Here is a 15,800-nt window from a genome sequence, read left to right on the forward strand (position 1 = left end):
CAAAATGTTCCTGAATCCTGAGAACACTTTATATATCAAAGCAATCATTTTAACAAAGCCATCATTGCTCTCCGGTTTCCAGAATTGGAAAACGTTGCCAGCAGAAGGAAGTATCAGGCGCTAAATATATTTATTACATACATAATTTCATTTTAGTGCTAGTAACAATCTTTCCGTTGATTCGTTAGAGTTTGTTTTAAAATGTTTGTAAATGTGTTTTTTGTAAAAATTCACCTAGATAAATAAAGCTCCAATAAAAGTATTTATAAAAAAAATATTTGGGATACTTATTGATGGTACATATTCTGATGTTATATTCATCAGCAATACAGAGCTGAGAATATCAGACCTCTCAGTTGACTGCTTGACCACCTTAACCCTAGTCACTACGGCAACGGGGTGAGCGTCAGCTAATGCATGAAGAAGGTTAACTTTATTTACCATTAATCACAGATCACTTTGTAAGTTTTTTAAGCACTCTAAAATATAAGACTTTGACCATTTCTTACCCAGCGTTTACAGGCTATCAAAAAAGTCACGATTTGATTTATCGCTTTGACATTTATTTAATTTCGCTTTTCGATGTGCAGCTCGCATGGGTTTTGTTCAATTTTACTTCAACCACTTCTGGCGGGACACCTGGAACCGATTCCGGTTGTCTCAAATATGGTCTGAGACCATGTTCTTGTCAACTGTTAATCGGGTTACCTAAAAACCCAAAACTAATGTGATCTGAGGCCATTTTCTTGTTATCCGTTCTGCACACACTTAATTTTGATTACCGAGTTCGGTATTTTTTTGACGAGATTAAAACTGCTGAGCACCGAACTCGTTCAGCAAAAATGCATTGTTTACCTTTTCCATACGATTTTGACAGTTGTTTTACTGAACCTCAGTAAAATCGATTACCGAAACTACCGAGATCGTACTGCTGTTATAATCTCGTCAAAAAAGTACTGAACAGGCAATTCAGAAATAAGTTTGCAAATTTTTGAAAAAGCCGCGATTTTACGTCCAATGGAACATCCGTAACCGATTCCGAAATACTATTACTAGTTCTAGATGTGGCCTGAGACTATTTTCTTGTTGACCGTTAATCAGATTATCAAAACCGCCGCTATGGTTTGGTTCCTTTCTATATTTTACCACTTCTGATGGGTTACTCGTCTTGTTACCAGTTCTGAAACACTATCTGTTCTCCCAAATATGGTCTGAGATTATTTGCTGGCTAACCGTTTATCATGTTACTGAATAAGTCATTGATATGTCACATGTATTGGATCTCTTTCACATTTGACCATTTCTAGCGGAATTTCCGTAATCGGTTCCGTAACACACTGATATGGCTTGCGTCTATTTTCTTGCAACTTTGAGGTACCGCATGCATGGGTTTGGTTTCCGGCCCGGAACCGGTTGCGGAACACTACCGATTGTCTCTTAAATAGTCTGAGCCTATTTGCTTTCTATCAAAAAAAAAAAAAAAACTGCGCTTTGCAGTGTCGCTTGTATGGGTTTGTTTCAATTTTATATTCTGCCGCTTCTGGAGGGAAACCCGGAACTAGTTTCAGCAGTTCCTAACGTGGTCTTAGCCTACTTCCTTGATAACCGGTCATCAAGTTGTCGGAAAAGCCGTGGTTTGATGTGCCGCATGCATAAGTTTTGTTCACTTTCGGCGGGACACTCGGAACCTATTATGAAACACTACCGGTTCAGATATGGTCTGAGTCTTTTTTATGCCTACCTTTCATTATCCAAAAAGCCGCGCCTTGATATGTCGTAGGCATGGATTTGGTTCACTTTAATATTTGGCCACTTCCGGCGGGACATTCGGAGCCGGTTCTGGGACACTACTGGTTCAGATATGGACTAAAACTGTTTTCTTGACACCTTTAATTAGGTTATCAAAAAAGCCGAGCTTTGATATGTCGCATGCATGGATTTGGTTCACTTTAATATTTGGTCACTTCCGGCGGGACACCCGGATCCGGTTCCGGAACACTGCCGGTTCAGATATGATCTGAGACTGTTTTCTTGCTAACTGTTCATCAGCTAATCGAAAATGCCGCACTTTGATATGTCACATGTATGTGTTTGTTACATTTTTATGTATGGCCCCTTCCATCAAGGGTACCAGTCCGGAACACCTAAATGGCCATAACTCCGGAACGGCTGGACCAATCCGAACCATTGTCAATAAGTAACAATGGCATCAGATTACGCGTTGAAAGAACCGTCGGTCATTTAAATCGGTTGAGGTTTACTGCCAAAAATTGATGTGAGTTTTTTTGTACACATACACACACACAGGCATCACCTGAATTCGTCGAGCTGAGTTGATTGGTATATGTGACTCGACCCTCCGTGCCTTCTATCAAAAAGTCATTTTTGGAGTGAACATATAGCCTTTCCAGTACACTTAGTGTACGAGAAAGGCAAAAAGGCAGTGGTAAGGAGGCGCAAAAACTTGGAATATCCACATTTCTTGACAGGTTTTTTTTTTCTAAAATTGTGAGTACGGACAGCTATCGAAAAATCACATAGACAATTTCCTTTCTCATGGCTATGGCGGCAGTCAGCGCTTACCCAAATCTGATCGCAACGGCGGTGATTCAGATTCTATCCCTCGCGATGTCGTCGTCGTCGTCAACTGTGGTCTGTGCCAAAACAGGTCCCTCGTCAACTCGGCGAAACTCTCTCCGTCCCGGGGGTTAAGCCCCGGATGACACGCAAGCAATTAAATGCTAATCGTCACGGAGCACCCAAACCATCCGTCGTCGTCGACTACCGTGGATCCCCGAAGGACCAGGTGGGTGGGTGCTGGCGGTGGGTGACGAAGGGATAATGTTTTGGCTGAATGGCTAGATGGCTGGCTGGGCTGTCTGCATGTGACAGCTGCTGCTCCTTCTGAATGGACGGGACGGACGCACACCAGCAAAGTTCGGCAGCGCGGTGGGAGCGATTCGGTCGTTGCGTTCAAGAGGAAACATGAAATGCTACCTATTTGTCGTCGGTTGTCCCGTCGCGTCAGCCGACCGACCGCGCCCGATGTTTGGCGCGGCGCAATGCGTGAGGACACGCGAGGCAAGGGAGGGTTAACGGGGGAGAGCGGTGCATAAAATTTGATTGACTGGTTTTTGTTCCCAGAGCGCGCCCTGGCCGAAATGTGGGTAGAACGGCGATGGTGTGTGGTGGGCTAGCCAAGAGGTTAAAAGCCAATTTTCCACTTGATATCACGGAACGGGCGCTTCGTGACAGTTTGTGATTTTTGAGACTTCAATGGGGTGGCGGATCGAGAGAATTTATTATATGCTAATGATAAGTGGATAAGTGCGTCTGATTGTGTCATTAAGATAAATCAGGATGGTGAGAAAGCTTCTGCAATTGAGCGAAGTTTGAAGAGGCTTGAGCCTGGTCTGGTTCCAAAATGGAACTGCTCTTCAGAATGTCTGGTGGAAAACTCTACAAAGAGGGTGTATGCAAATTCCACTTCAAAGTGCATAAAATCTTGGTGTAGGGAATGCTGCAACTAGGATGCTCTCGAGTGAATATGGAGATTGTGGTCCAGTGGCAAGAAAGTTGTCGTTAGTTACTAGATGGCTGGCATAATATACTAACGTTTTTAGTTCACGTTCCTGAAAGTGAATACAATGCCATGGAGCAGCGTGTGGTGTTCAAGAGCTGAAAAGTCTGCTCTTGGATTGTTGGTGAAGAGGCAAGAAAAGCATGATACAACTGCACCGCCACCAAAGTGTTGCTCAAACAACATCAAATTAGTCAAGGAATTTATTCACGCTCTTTAGATGATTTTATAGCAGAAATCGAAAATTTATCATCTCGTCGTTAAAATTCAACTCATTTCTACAAATCAAGCACTTCACTGCTTGTGTCCTTTTTTTGTCTGAAAGTGATACGTAGCATTTCCAACCGACAAAATACGAACATATCTTCGCCCAACCTATTCAATCGCAAGATTGACAGTGGCTACAATACGCATCAATCAACAAAACATCTCAAAGATGCTCGCTAGTACCTAATTGATTCTGTGGCTTCTACACCCAATTTCTATATCTCTGTTATGGTACGATTCTAATCAGTGTGTGCAACAAATGGTCGGCTAAAGCTCAACGCCCCAGAGGTCTCAGCATGTGGCGATTTGCTGCGCTACTGTTCGAACCGAGTGGGAACTCGACCCAATTCATTGGAAACAAGGCAAAGTGTTAACACATGTGTCCTACACATGGATTCAGACGAGACGTGCCGGAGAGCACATGTTGATTCGAAGCTGTCGATAATTATTGAGATGTTCGCTTTGAGCGTGAGCTGTAACACTTGAGTATTTGTCTTTCGGAGACAGTTGATTCGATTCGAGTGGTAATAAGTTTAATTACGAATTGAAAACGCGTCTTACAAAGTACCAGTGCGATAAAATTGCAAATGTCAAGCTACGAGCAGATGAGTCTTAATTAATTGAATGATAATTAATGACCGAAGCCATCGGCGACAATGAACGGGTCACTGCTCTCAATTGAACAACAAGACACTTCCTGGGTCATCGTGGAGTTAGTGGGAGTGATCAGGCTTTAACTGGTTCAACCCGTACATGGCATAGTAAGCAGAAAGGAACTAAAAATAACACCGTTCAAGAAATATTCAACGGATTTGAATAACTTTCTCTTAGAAACGGCTACGCAGTCTTTTAACAGTGAAACGATGTTTATTAACTGCCCAACGTTTCGACACGGGATTAGTGTCTTCTTCAGGGGAACTGGAATTTACTTACATGTACAAATTTAAACTTTTACATAATTTTGTCGAAAATAACGTAGCCGTTTCTAAGAGAAAGTTGAATCCCAACAGTCGAACCTCCAATAGCAGATTTGAATAACTTTTCAAAGAATACTCGTGCATAGGTCTAGCTTGTAAAAAAGGACAGCGAACATCGGGCAAAATGGTCCCAGTGGTCGTAGTTATTCCTGCAGGTTAACCCTTTATAAGACCGCGAAAACTGAACGAAGTGTCAACGCATACTATTATGGAAATCATTATACGCATGCTTATAATATGTACAAACAATTTTTGTTTATAAGAAACACTCAAACATGTGGGTGGCAATATAATAGTTTTTTTTTTTTTTTTTATCTGTATTAACGAGATTTTTAGCCCTAGGCTAGTTCATCTCGGGACCCACGCTTTACTTCCCTTCCGAAGGAAGAACTCACATTTTGCGAGTTTGTCGGGAGTGGGATTCGATCCCAGGTCGACACGGTGTGTTTATAGAGCAACTTTAAAACAAAAAAATAAGTAAGTCTGAAATTTTGCCCAGTGATACTTTGGACCATTCCCTTTAATTTGCTGGGTCGGTTGAAAACATCCATCGGGGGGTCTAGAGCAAAATTTATTTTTGAAGGTTTTTTATGCAAAAACTGTTAAAAGCGCATATTGTAAATTATTGCATCTTCTACAAATAGTCACAACGTTTTTGTCTTTGAAGATAGAACCATACAATTTTTAGGCGTTTCGAAGTAGTGTGCGTAGATGACTATGTGAAAATTTCATTGAAATATGTTGGATGGTTTTCAAGTAATAGCAAAACTATCAAACGCATTCTAAAATACTAAGCTTAGTAGCAAACGATCAACAAAATATCTATATTTTTTTATACAATAATACATGAAACATATTTTATTCTAAACACCTTGAGTCATTATGATGGCGGTACTGTGAAAACTTGTTTTTCAAATGATGAACAGATACATAGTCAAATACATAAAAGGAAAACACACACTGTCATTATGTAGCTTTTCACTAAAGTATTAAGTTTTTATTTCAAGAACGTGGTTTTGCGTATACATGTTCACAAGTACAAGTATGCCTCTATTACGAATCCTATAATAAACACAATTATCATGATTGCTGAGCATGACGGCTTCCCTAAAGAAAATATTTGAATGTTATTTGGTAAGCCAAGAAAAGCACTCGAGGATTGAGAAACATCTCTGTTTCGAAGAAAAAGTATAGAAACTAAATTATTTTGGAATTAATGTTTACAAGCTCAAAATTAAATAGTATTTCACCTTAGTCAATGAATAAAAACAAGTTAACTCTGTTAAAGATCTCATAATAACTTTGAAGTTGTGGGTATGAGTCCACATTAAACCAAGACAGGACACAATAACGAGAACTGAAATCAAAACAGAATTCAGTTGGGCAATATTCGATCAAGGGCAACTTTACGGTACTATACATAGTTTCCCGATTATTCCACGATATTTGACATAGCTGTTGGACCTAAACTTAGGTTTGTCTTTAAATTTAATAGCAATATGATGCTTATTGCTTATGCCACCATTTATTAACAAATAGCTGATAATAAGTTCTGAAAGAAGAGTTAAAAGAACGGAGTGCTTATTGAAAATGTTTCTACATTAGGCATGAAAATTAGGCTGTTCAGCATAAAGCCAAGGAAAAACAATTTGATAACAATGGTTTAAATAGTCTTATCGATTTGCATATGATGTCTCAAAAATATTTTCTGTGGTTTCCTCCAAGCATGAGGAAGAGTGATTGATCATTGTTAGGGCGTCGTTGACTAGTAGAATATTTTCAACATAAATCTATTTCTTTCGAAAAAATAACAAACAGTTTTTTTGTAACCCAAATTATTGCGCCACGCTCTCCTAAAGCCTTTCGCTTGCAATTTGAAACTTAAATAAGACCTTAATCATTAAAAAAAAATGGAAAAAATGAACATGTATACGCAAAACCGCGTTCTTGAGATAAATAATTAATACTTTAGTCAAAACCTACATAATGGCAATGTGTGTGTGTTTTCCTTTCATGTATTTGACTATGTAATTGTTCATTTTTTTTGAATAACAAGTTTTCACAGTACATACCGCCATCAAAATGACTCAAGGTCCTTAGAATTAAATTTTTTTCATGTGTTATTATATAAAAATATAGATATTTGGTTGGACTTTTGCTACTAAGCTATTTTAGAATGCGTTTGATAGTTTTGCTATTATTTGAAAACCATTCAACATATTTTAATGAAATTTTCACACAGTCATCTACGCATACTACTTCGAAACGCCTGAAAATTTTATGGCTCTATCCTCAAAGACAAAAAAGTTGTGAATATTTGTAGGAGATGCAATAATTTACAATATGCGCTTTTAACTGTTTTTGCATGAAAAACCTTCAAAAAAATTTTTTGTTCTAGACCCCCCGATGGATGTTTTCAACCGACCCAGCAAATTAAAGGGAATGGTCCAAAGTATCACTGGGCAAAATTTCAGACTTACTTATTTTTTATTATAAAGTTGTTCTACACAACACACCGTGTCGAGTGTGCGGTAGTTCGGCAGCAGCAAAGCTTCGCGCGCTCGCTTTGCTAGATTTTTGCGTTTTTTTTTCTTCTCTGCGGGGCACCGACGACGGGACGCCAAGCAGTCAGTAGTGTGCGGTAGTTCGGCAGCAGCAAAGTTTCGCGCGCTGGCTTTGCTAGATTTTTGCGATTTTTTTTCTCTTCTCTCTGCGGGGCTCCGACGACGGGACGAGTGTGCGCGCGCCGTGGTTGAGTCGGTTCCGAATTTTTCGCTTCCCTTCGGCGCTAGTTTCCAATACACTTTTAGTTGATAATAAATATTTTCTTTCATTTTTTTGCATTTACACAAAAGAGTGGAAAATGTTAGTTCGGGTTCGCCGGTCGAGAAAAAATCCGGGCGCCAACAAGTGAGTCTCGTTCAGTGTATTTCTGTGTGGAATAGATTAAAGGTTTCTGCTCCCTAGTGGAGTGGAGACGCGCGATCGAATTTTCTTTTTGGCTAGTTCTTGCGTCGAAAAGTGGTCGGTTGTTAACGGCGGTTTGTGTATATTGATCCATTGTCAAATCATATCACCAACCATAGGTGACTCCCGGACTGGCAATGTACCTTACTCTACTAACAAAAAATTCCTTCCTGAGACAAACGTGGAGATGCAGCGAGTCGCGGTCTTTATAACAACGTTTGCCTTACTAACATTCCCTTCCATCCTCGATGACCGTAAGGACGTGGCCGGCGCCGTTATTGACCTTATTAAAGTTGAGAGCTCTCGACCTGTGCACATTGAGAATAGTAAGCTAGTCCCAAGCCCTATTCATTGGTTCCTTGTGCAATTTCGATTACTCTGGTCAATCACGGAGTAGCAACTACGAATTGTGCGGTCATTTATGCTCATGCTCATGCTCATGCTCAGTGGGATTCGATCCTAGGTCCTCGGCGTGATAGTCAAGTGTTCTAACCATCACACCAGGTCCGCTCCACAATATAATAGTTGCCACTGCCCGTTTGGGGTACTTTTCTTCTCAAGACTGCGACAAAAAGCCTGAAAAGAGATTTTGATGTGGAAAAAGGTTAAACCCATAATATACACTGTATAATTCAGCTCATGTAAACCTGTAACATAATTATTTCTTAAAATATTTACTAAATCATCGGTTTTACAGTAATTTTGAGCTTAATTTCTCCAGGCTGTTAAATTTTGCCATTTTTCAGTCTACAAACAGCTCCCAAATTGAAGCTTAGTTCAGGACCAAAAAGTACCCAGCGTTGTTTGGAATCCCAGATATGAGTGTACCGAAAAAGTATTACGATATAAATTGTAATCGGGCAGAAAAATTGTAGGTAGCAATATAGATGCCACTGCCTTATAAAGGGTTGAAACATTTATAACTTCTTATGAAAAGGTCGATTTTCTCAGGATTTTTCGAACCAGAGACTGCATATCAGAGAAATTCCCGGAGGAATCACAGGAGGAGTTTTGGAGAAATTCCTTTTGGGAACATAGGATTCCTGTAGAAATTATTACGGGAATACCTCATGCGTAGGCAGCATTAGTTTTTCAAACTAATTCTCCTTGATAAACATGGTAAAGAGTGGGTTTTAGGGGTATGCTAACATAAGGCTGAATGCACAAAAGGCTGAAATTACAAAAATGCAGGAAATGAGTTATAGTACTTATTTTTCTTTTTTTCTGGCGTAACGTCCCACCTGAGACAAAGCCTGCTTTCAGCTTCTCTACGAATTTCAACAGTTATTAATTGAGAGCCTTCTCTGCCAATGACCACTTTGCATTTATCGTGTGACAGGCAGGAAGATACTTTATGCCCGCGGTTGTCAAGGAATTTTCCATTACAAAGAGCTTCTGGCCCGAGGGAGAATCAAACCCGTCACCCTCATCATGACTAGCCGTTCGCTAACCAGATCGGCTACATATATGAGTCCTAGTCATAGAATGTGCTTAGTGAAGAGGCTAATGATGCATACCAACTAACACAAAAAATGACTGATTGTATTTAAATCGGAGATTTTTCCTTCTTTGAGCATGAGCTATTCTTTCGAGTCATGCTGTTATTGAGATTTGTTGCCAATACAGCTGCCAACAATGTGATCAGAGATTTTTCCTTCTTTTAAATATATGCTATTCTTTGGAGAAATACTGTCATAGTTATGTAGGCGATCAATAATTCATAATTTAGCTCGGAAAAACAGTCTTACAGGTGCCTTTAGACTGTTTGTCATTATGACAAATATTTGCCATTAAAGCCCGACATCCATCCAAGGCTGCTATGATTCACGTTGTGTTGGTCATTTTTTGGGTTTGTTTGGTCAAATATTTGTCATGTCTAATGGGACCTTTACGCTTTTCGATTTCGAACATAGTAATGGAAGCATGTTTGTCCAATGAACCATCAACCAATGAGCGGTAGTGTGGGTGAAATGTCAAACTCAAGCAAAACCAATGCAAGTGTCAGGGCTGAGTGGTCGGCCAACTAGCAAATTTTCATGAAGATCATTATATCAGTGTACGATATGAATAATTATAGTGTTATGTCTGTTTGTCTGTGATGTTAGTGTTGCCTTTAGGCTCACATGACTGTCTTTACGCTCGCCGTTTGAAAACAAGTCGAATCATTATTTCAGCCTTTTCACATTTTCAGCTATTTGTGATTCAGCCTTTCGTAATTCAGCCTTTTGTTATTTCAGCCTTTCGTGTTTCAGCCTTTCGTACGTAACCCGTTTTAGGAGGGGCCAAACCCACTTTCTTCCATCCTATTCTTTCTCGTTGTTGAATCGGAGAGTGAGCAAGCTGAGTTGCCTCTAAAAATTTCTATTATTATTCCTACAAGGATTTCTACAAGGATTACTACACTACCAAAATTTTCTCAGAATTTTCGTAGTAATTCCTGTTGGAAATCACCTTGACGTTCCTCTATGAATGTTTGCCGGTCTTGCTCCACGAATGTTTCTGGAATTTATACAGAAACTGTTGATAGAATCGCTGGGATTCCTGAAACAATTACTGCTTTAGATCCTCCTGGAATTCTTCCAGCGGTAAATTCTTGATACACCTCTTGAAGAATTACCACATAAATCCTAGTAGGAATAACTTCTCATACTCTAAGAGAAATTCCTAGAGGAATGCGTGAAGAAATCTTTGAATGAATCGCAAGTGGAACTTCTATACAATCTTAAGAGAAATCTTTGTTATCTTTGGAAGAATCACAGGCAGGATATGTAAAGGAATTCTTGCAGAATTTCTGAAGCAAACCCAACAAGAACTTTAGAATTTGGAGGGTTGCCTTTAGGAATACCTCTTGAGATTCGTAATAAATTTCTGCTGGGATTGTTGAAGAAACACTTTCAAAAATTCTTCTAGGAATTGCTTCTTGAATCTCTTCCAGAGATTCTTTTTGTGATTTTTCCAGAGAATTCATGAATTCTTCTAGGGGTTTTCCTGAAATACCCGGACATAGTTTTCCAGTGATTTTTCTAAAGAATTTATCAGAAAATCCTCCAGCAATTCCTTATGTAATTTCTTCAAAGTTTTTTCAAGGATTTCTCCAGGAATTCCGCTTCAGATTCCTCCAGGAATTTCTGCAAGAATCATACAATATTTTTCTAGCATTGCCACTTGGAATAATTGCTGTGATTCCTCTTGAATTTCTAAATTTGTTAAAATTTCCAAACTAAATTATTTTGGATTCTTAATTCAAAAAAATAAAATAAAAATAAATAAAAGTATGTTCAAATGCTATATTTCGAGTTATTCCACTGAGTGGATAACTGACACTGATGAAGATTACAAGTGGTAGTCGAAATACGCATATCAGTCAGAGGGATAAGCAAAATAGGGCGGAAATAAAAGGTACAAAACTGATAACACTCATTCGAAGAGGGTATTCTGCTTAGAGAGCTCAAATAGTCGGTATAAGATTAAATTCTTTAATTTATCTACTGATTTCTCCAGAGAATTAGTATTCGTACTGGTAATACTCTTTGGATTATTTTATTAACCACTCCTGAATTGTTGGCCCAGGATTGCCTTCGGAGATGCCTCCTGCATTCTGGCAGGAATCCTTCAGCATTTTTTGGAGTTTCCCAAGAAATACCTGCAGGGAATCGTCCAGAAATTCCTGGAAGATTCCCGAAATTATTAATGGGAAATTTGCCTGCTTAAAAATGTTCAAGAAATCTCATCAAGAATGCACAAAAAAAATTTAGTTAAATTTCCTGGAGGAATCCCAAAAGTATCAACTGGAATAGAAAAAGCAGCTCCTAGAGAAATCTTTGAATAAATCTCTGTAGAAATCATAAAAATCCTAGAAGAACTCCTTGAGGTATCCTTTGAGTAATCCCAGAAGCAGGAGGAATTATCGGAGGAATCCCAGCATACCTCGCTAGAGGAAATCTAAGATAAAACCTCTTGAAATTCCTCCAGGATGGGATTCTGCTAGAACTTTCAGCTGAGATTCCTCCATGGGTTTCTCCAAGGATACCTCGGGATATTTCTACGGTTATTCCTCTGGGAATTTCTTCAAGGATTCCTTTAGGAATTCCTGTCGGAATATCTCCAGAGATTTTTGTTGGTGTTCCTTAATGAACTCCTACCAGGATTTCTTCCTGAGATTCCTCAGACATTTCAAAATTGTATTTCTGCAGTTATTATTATTAGAATTCCTACAGGAATTCCTGGAGGATTTCCAGCAAAACTTGCTCTAGGAATCCCAGCAATAATTCTTGGTGGATTCCCACCAAGAATGCCTGACAAAATGCCAGTATACTATAGCTATAGCTTTCCAGGAGCAATTCGACAGAAATTCTTTGTGGAAACTAAAGACGATACGAAGAGAAAATTTTAGATTGATGCTTGGGGAAATTCAAAAGAAAGCTGAGGAAAAAAATATCTCTAGGTGCATTTCTGAAGGAAACCAGAGAAGCTTCAGTAGGTATTGCTAGATGAATCACATCAAGAATGATTGATGGAATCTCAGCAAGAATTTGTAGATGTAATCCCAAAGTAATTCTTGGATGCATGTCTATAAGATTTCTGAAGGAACTACATGAGGATTTTTGGAGGAAATTTAGGAGAATTTTTTTGAAAAATCCCTGTAGAAATCACAGAAGGAACTTTAATTGTAATCCCAGTGAGAATTCCTGGAGGATTACGTAGAGAAAATCCTGAAGGAACTCATGGAGTAATCCGCGGATAAATACCAACAGGAAATCTTGAGGGAATCTTAGAAGAAATATTTAAAAAATCTTCTTGAAATCCCTCCACAAATGCCGTATGGAAAATTCTTGCTGAGATTACTCCTGAAGTTTCTCCAAGTATAACTTTTTTTATTCGTGAATTTCAACTTAGGCTAATTCTTCACATCCAAGTATTACTTTACAAATCCTTCTGTGATTTCTCCAAGCATTGCTTTACAAATTCCTCTCGTGTTTTTGTTTCCAGATTTCTCCCCTTATGAATATCTCTTGTAGTTGATCTTACGAGTCCTCTAAATATTCCTGAGGAATTCCAGCTAGACTTCCTAGTTCATTCCTTTATATATTCCTGAATGAATACCAGCAGCAGTCCCTGCAAGAATTCCATTATGTAGTAGATTTCCACCTTGAAATACTAGGTGAATAAGAAGAAATCATTCTGGAGGAATTCTTCTAGACGTTCCTAAAAGAATTACAACATGAAATTGTAAAGAAGTATCTGAAGGATATTTTTGTATGCATCTCAGCTGAAAATGAAATGCCGCTGAATGTCTAAATTATTTGTGCTATTCGTCCTAAGCAAGGCTTCAAAACAGAAAACAGAAACTAAGCTCATTATTTTAACACTATTTTAAATCAACACAAAACAATAACATAAAACGAGCTCACCTCAAATCTCATGCGGAAAATGGATTTGCTGGATTGTGGTGACTGGAAGTCTTTTTACTTTCCCTATCACTTTTCGTACCTCCTACTAAGTACTTGGTACTAAGACGGTTTTGATCCTCATTTTTTTATGTCTTTCTAATATTCGTATTTCTTATTTGTTCATAGCCATTGCTAAAGCCAGAAATAGTTTATAAAATCATGTTTCTCTGCTTTACAGCAGTATGAATGATCTCTTTAGAGATGTGCTATTAGCCTACATCAATAAACAATACTTTTACACTAGGTTATATTCGCAAAAGTTAGAACAAGACTGTCATTCAAGGCGAATATGTTGCAAATTGGGTATTACTTTTAGATTTATCACAAGTCAAAATTTTTGGAATTTTACTGAGCATATCAACAGATCCCCAATTAGCAACTTCCGAAGCAAAATAAAGGTGTTGTGTTATGATATTCGAGAAAATTATGAAAATCTTTTCGAGTACTTTCAGTCGAAGTTCAAAAAAAATCTATAGCATATAAAGGAAAAACCATTCTCATCACAAAAGTTCAGCTTATTAGACTAGCTTAATTCTCTTAACATGCGAGAGGCAAAATAGAACAAATCTGGAATCTAAAAAAATAGCCTTTGTTCAAAAAAGTTTTTTTTATTTCCTTTTTTTTATGAATTTCAACTTTAGGAAAACTGAATACATTTCCTCTTTTTTTAATTTTTGATTTTTTATTAAAAAAACAGAGCAATATTTTCAAAATTAGTTTTCATGCACATGTAGAGGATGGATCAAGGTATCTCCTGATTTTTTTTTCCTGGCAAAGAATGTTTTCGTTTTTGAAGAAACCATTTGTGAAAAAAATAAAGAAAAGAGTAAGTGCAAAAATGCAAAATATTTCTCACCAGGGAAAAAAACAGGGATACCTTGATTCTTCCTCTACATTTGTATGAAAACTGATTTTTTAAATATTGCTTCACTATATAATAAAAAATAGAAACCAAAAAATAAGAAAATTTTTCCGTTTCGTCTTAAGGGCTGATTCTCCACTGGTCCAAGAAGGAAAAATCTTCGCTCATCATATTAGTTTTAGCACATCATTGGTAATTTGGAGTAATTTCGCGCCTTTGAATTCTTTTGGTCATGACTCGGCTGAACGACGTTCGGCCAAGCAACATTTGGTCTTATGGCCAGACAACCCTGCAAGGAAAAAAAAAACAGAAAAATATTTCGAATATGTCCCAGGAGGAATTTATGAAGCAATCCCAATTTCAATATCTGGAAGAACTTTTGAAGAAACTACCTGAAGGAACTGTATGAAAAATCTCTTGAAAAAATTCTGGAGAAATTTCAACAAGAATCAAGCAATTTTATCCTGGTAGAATTTCTTGGAAAGTCTCCAGTGTTATTTTGGAAAACATAGAGGAATAACAAAAAGAATTTTTGAAAAGAAATAAACATTATTTTAGAGGAATGTTTAGACACTTATTGGTACTAATTTTTAGAAATCATAAACAAGCTCAGCTTTAAGAAAACCAAGAGACATTTCTGGATCAAACCTTGAATAAATCTTTCAAATAATTTCTGATGCATTCCTTGAAGACATACCTGGAGGAGCTTGTGAAGAAACTCCATAAAGAACTCCCAGAAGAATTTTCCGAGTAATTCCCAGAGTATTCTTTGGAGATATCCCGAAAAATAAATTGGTTATATCAATAAAGGAATTTCTGAAGGAATCTATAGATGTATTCCTGCAAGAATTTGGGAAAGAGTATTCATATTTATGTTTTGTGCTTAGGCAAGAACCATTTGACATACAAAAGATGCGACGCGAGACAGCACATAACAGTTATCGTTCTTACAGTCGTCTAGGATTTAAAAAATTACCTTTTCTGTCGATTGGTTTTGGGCGCTTGGAATTCGTGGAGTAAAGAGTTTCTGGAGAAACCCTAGAAGACATATCTGATGAAATCTCTAAAAGAAAAATTTCTTCAGAAATACCTGGAGAATTCACAAGGAAAAAATTCTTGTAAAAAATCCTGAAACAATTCATGGAGAAAATTCTTAACAAATTAATGCACAGAAATGCATTAAAATAAAATCCAGCAGCAATCTTTCAAGGATTCTTGAATAATATTTCAAGAAGCGTTATCCTTGGAATAATTTGAAGAATTTTTGGATAAACCTCCAAACTAAAAATCCCGCATGTTGTACCATTGTTAAGAGAATCCAAATACATTGTAAATAGGGTAACCCAATTGATGTTGGCTGCTAACAAATCTATTTGGTACTTCGTACTACAGAGAGTGGAGATGCTCAAGAAGCGGCCGTCTGGTGAATTAAGATTTGCTAGTTCCATTGCCATCGGAACTCGTGGACATTTTTTTTGGCAATTCAAATCTCAATTAGCTAATCAGGCACGCATTTCTGTTGTGTACATGACATTCATGCATTTCCAAAAATTTAATTTCCACTAGGGTTTATTATCCTAAGTAAAAATTACTACAAGATACACATTTAGTCATGCGGAGCACATAAAGTCTGAAATTTTTTTTATATGTTTTTTTTTCCACGTACCTTGAAATCAGAAACCGTAAACGTTTTGAAC

The 15,800-nt window shown here is 37.8% G+C and overlaps 1 protein-coding gene across 1 annotated transcript in view; it reads left to right on the forward strand.

Moving 5' to 3' along the window:
* The window catches only part of LOC109419307 (neural-cadherin), a 363,889-nt gene that overhangs the window by 217,617 nt on the left and 130,472 nt on the right, over positions 1-15,800 (forward strand).

The sequence above is a fragment of the Aedes albopictus genome, chromosome 2 (genome assembly GCF_035046485.1).
Source record: "Aedes albopictus strain Foshan chromosome 2, AalbF5, whole genome shotgun sequence".
Lineage (NCBI taxonomy): Eukaryota > Metazoa > Arthropoda > Insecta > Diptera > Culicidae > Aedes > Aedes albopictus.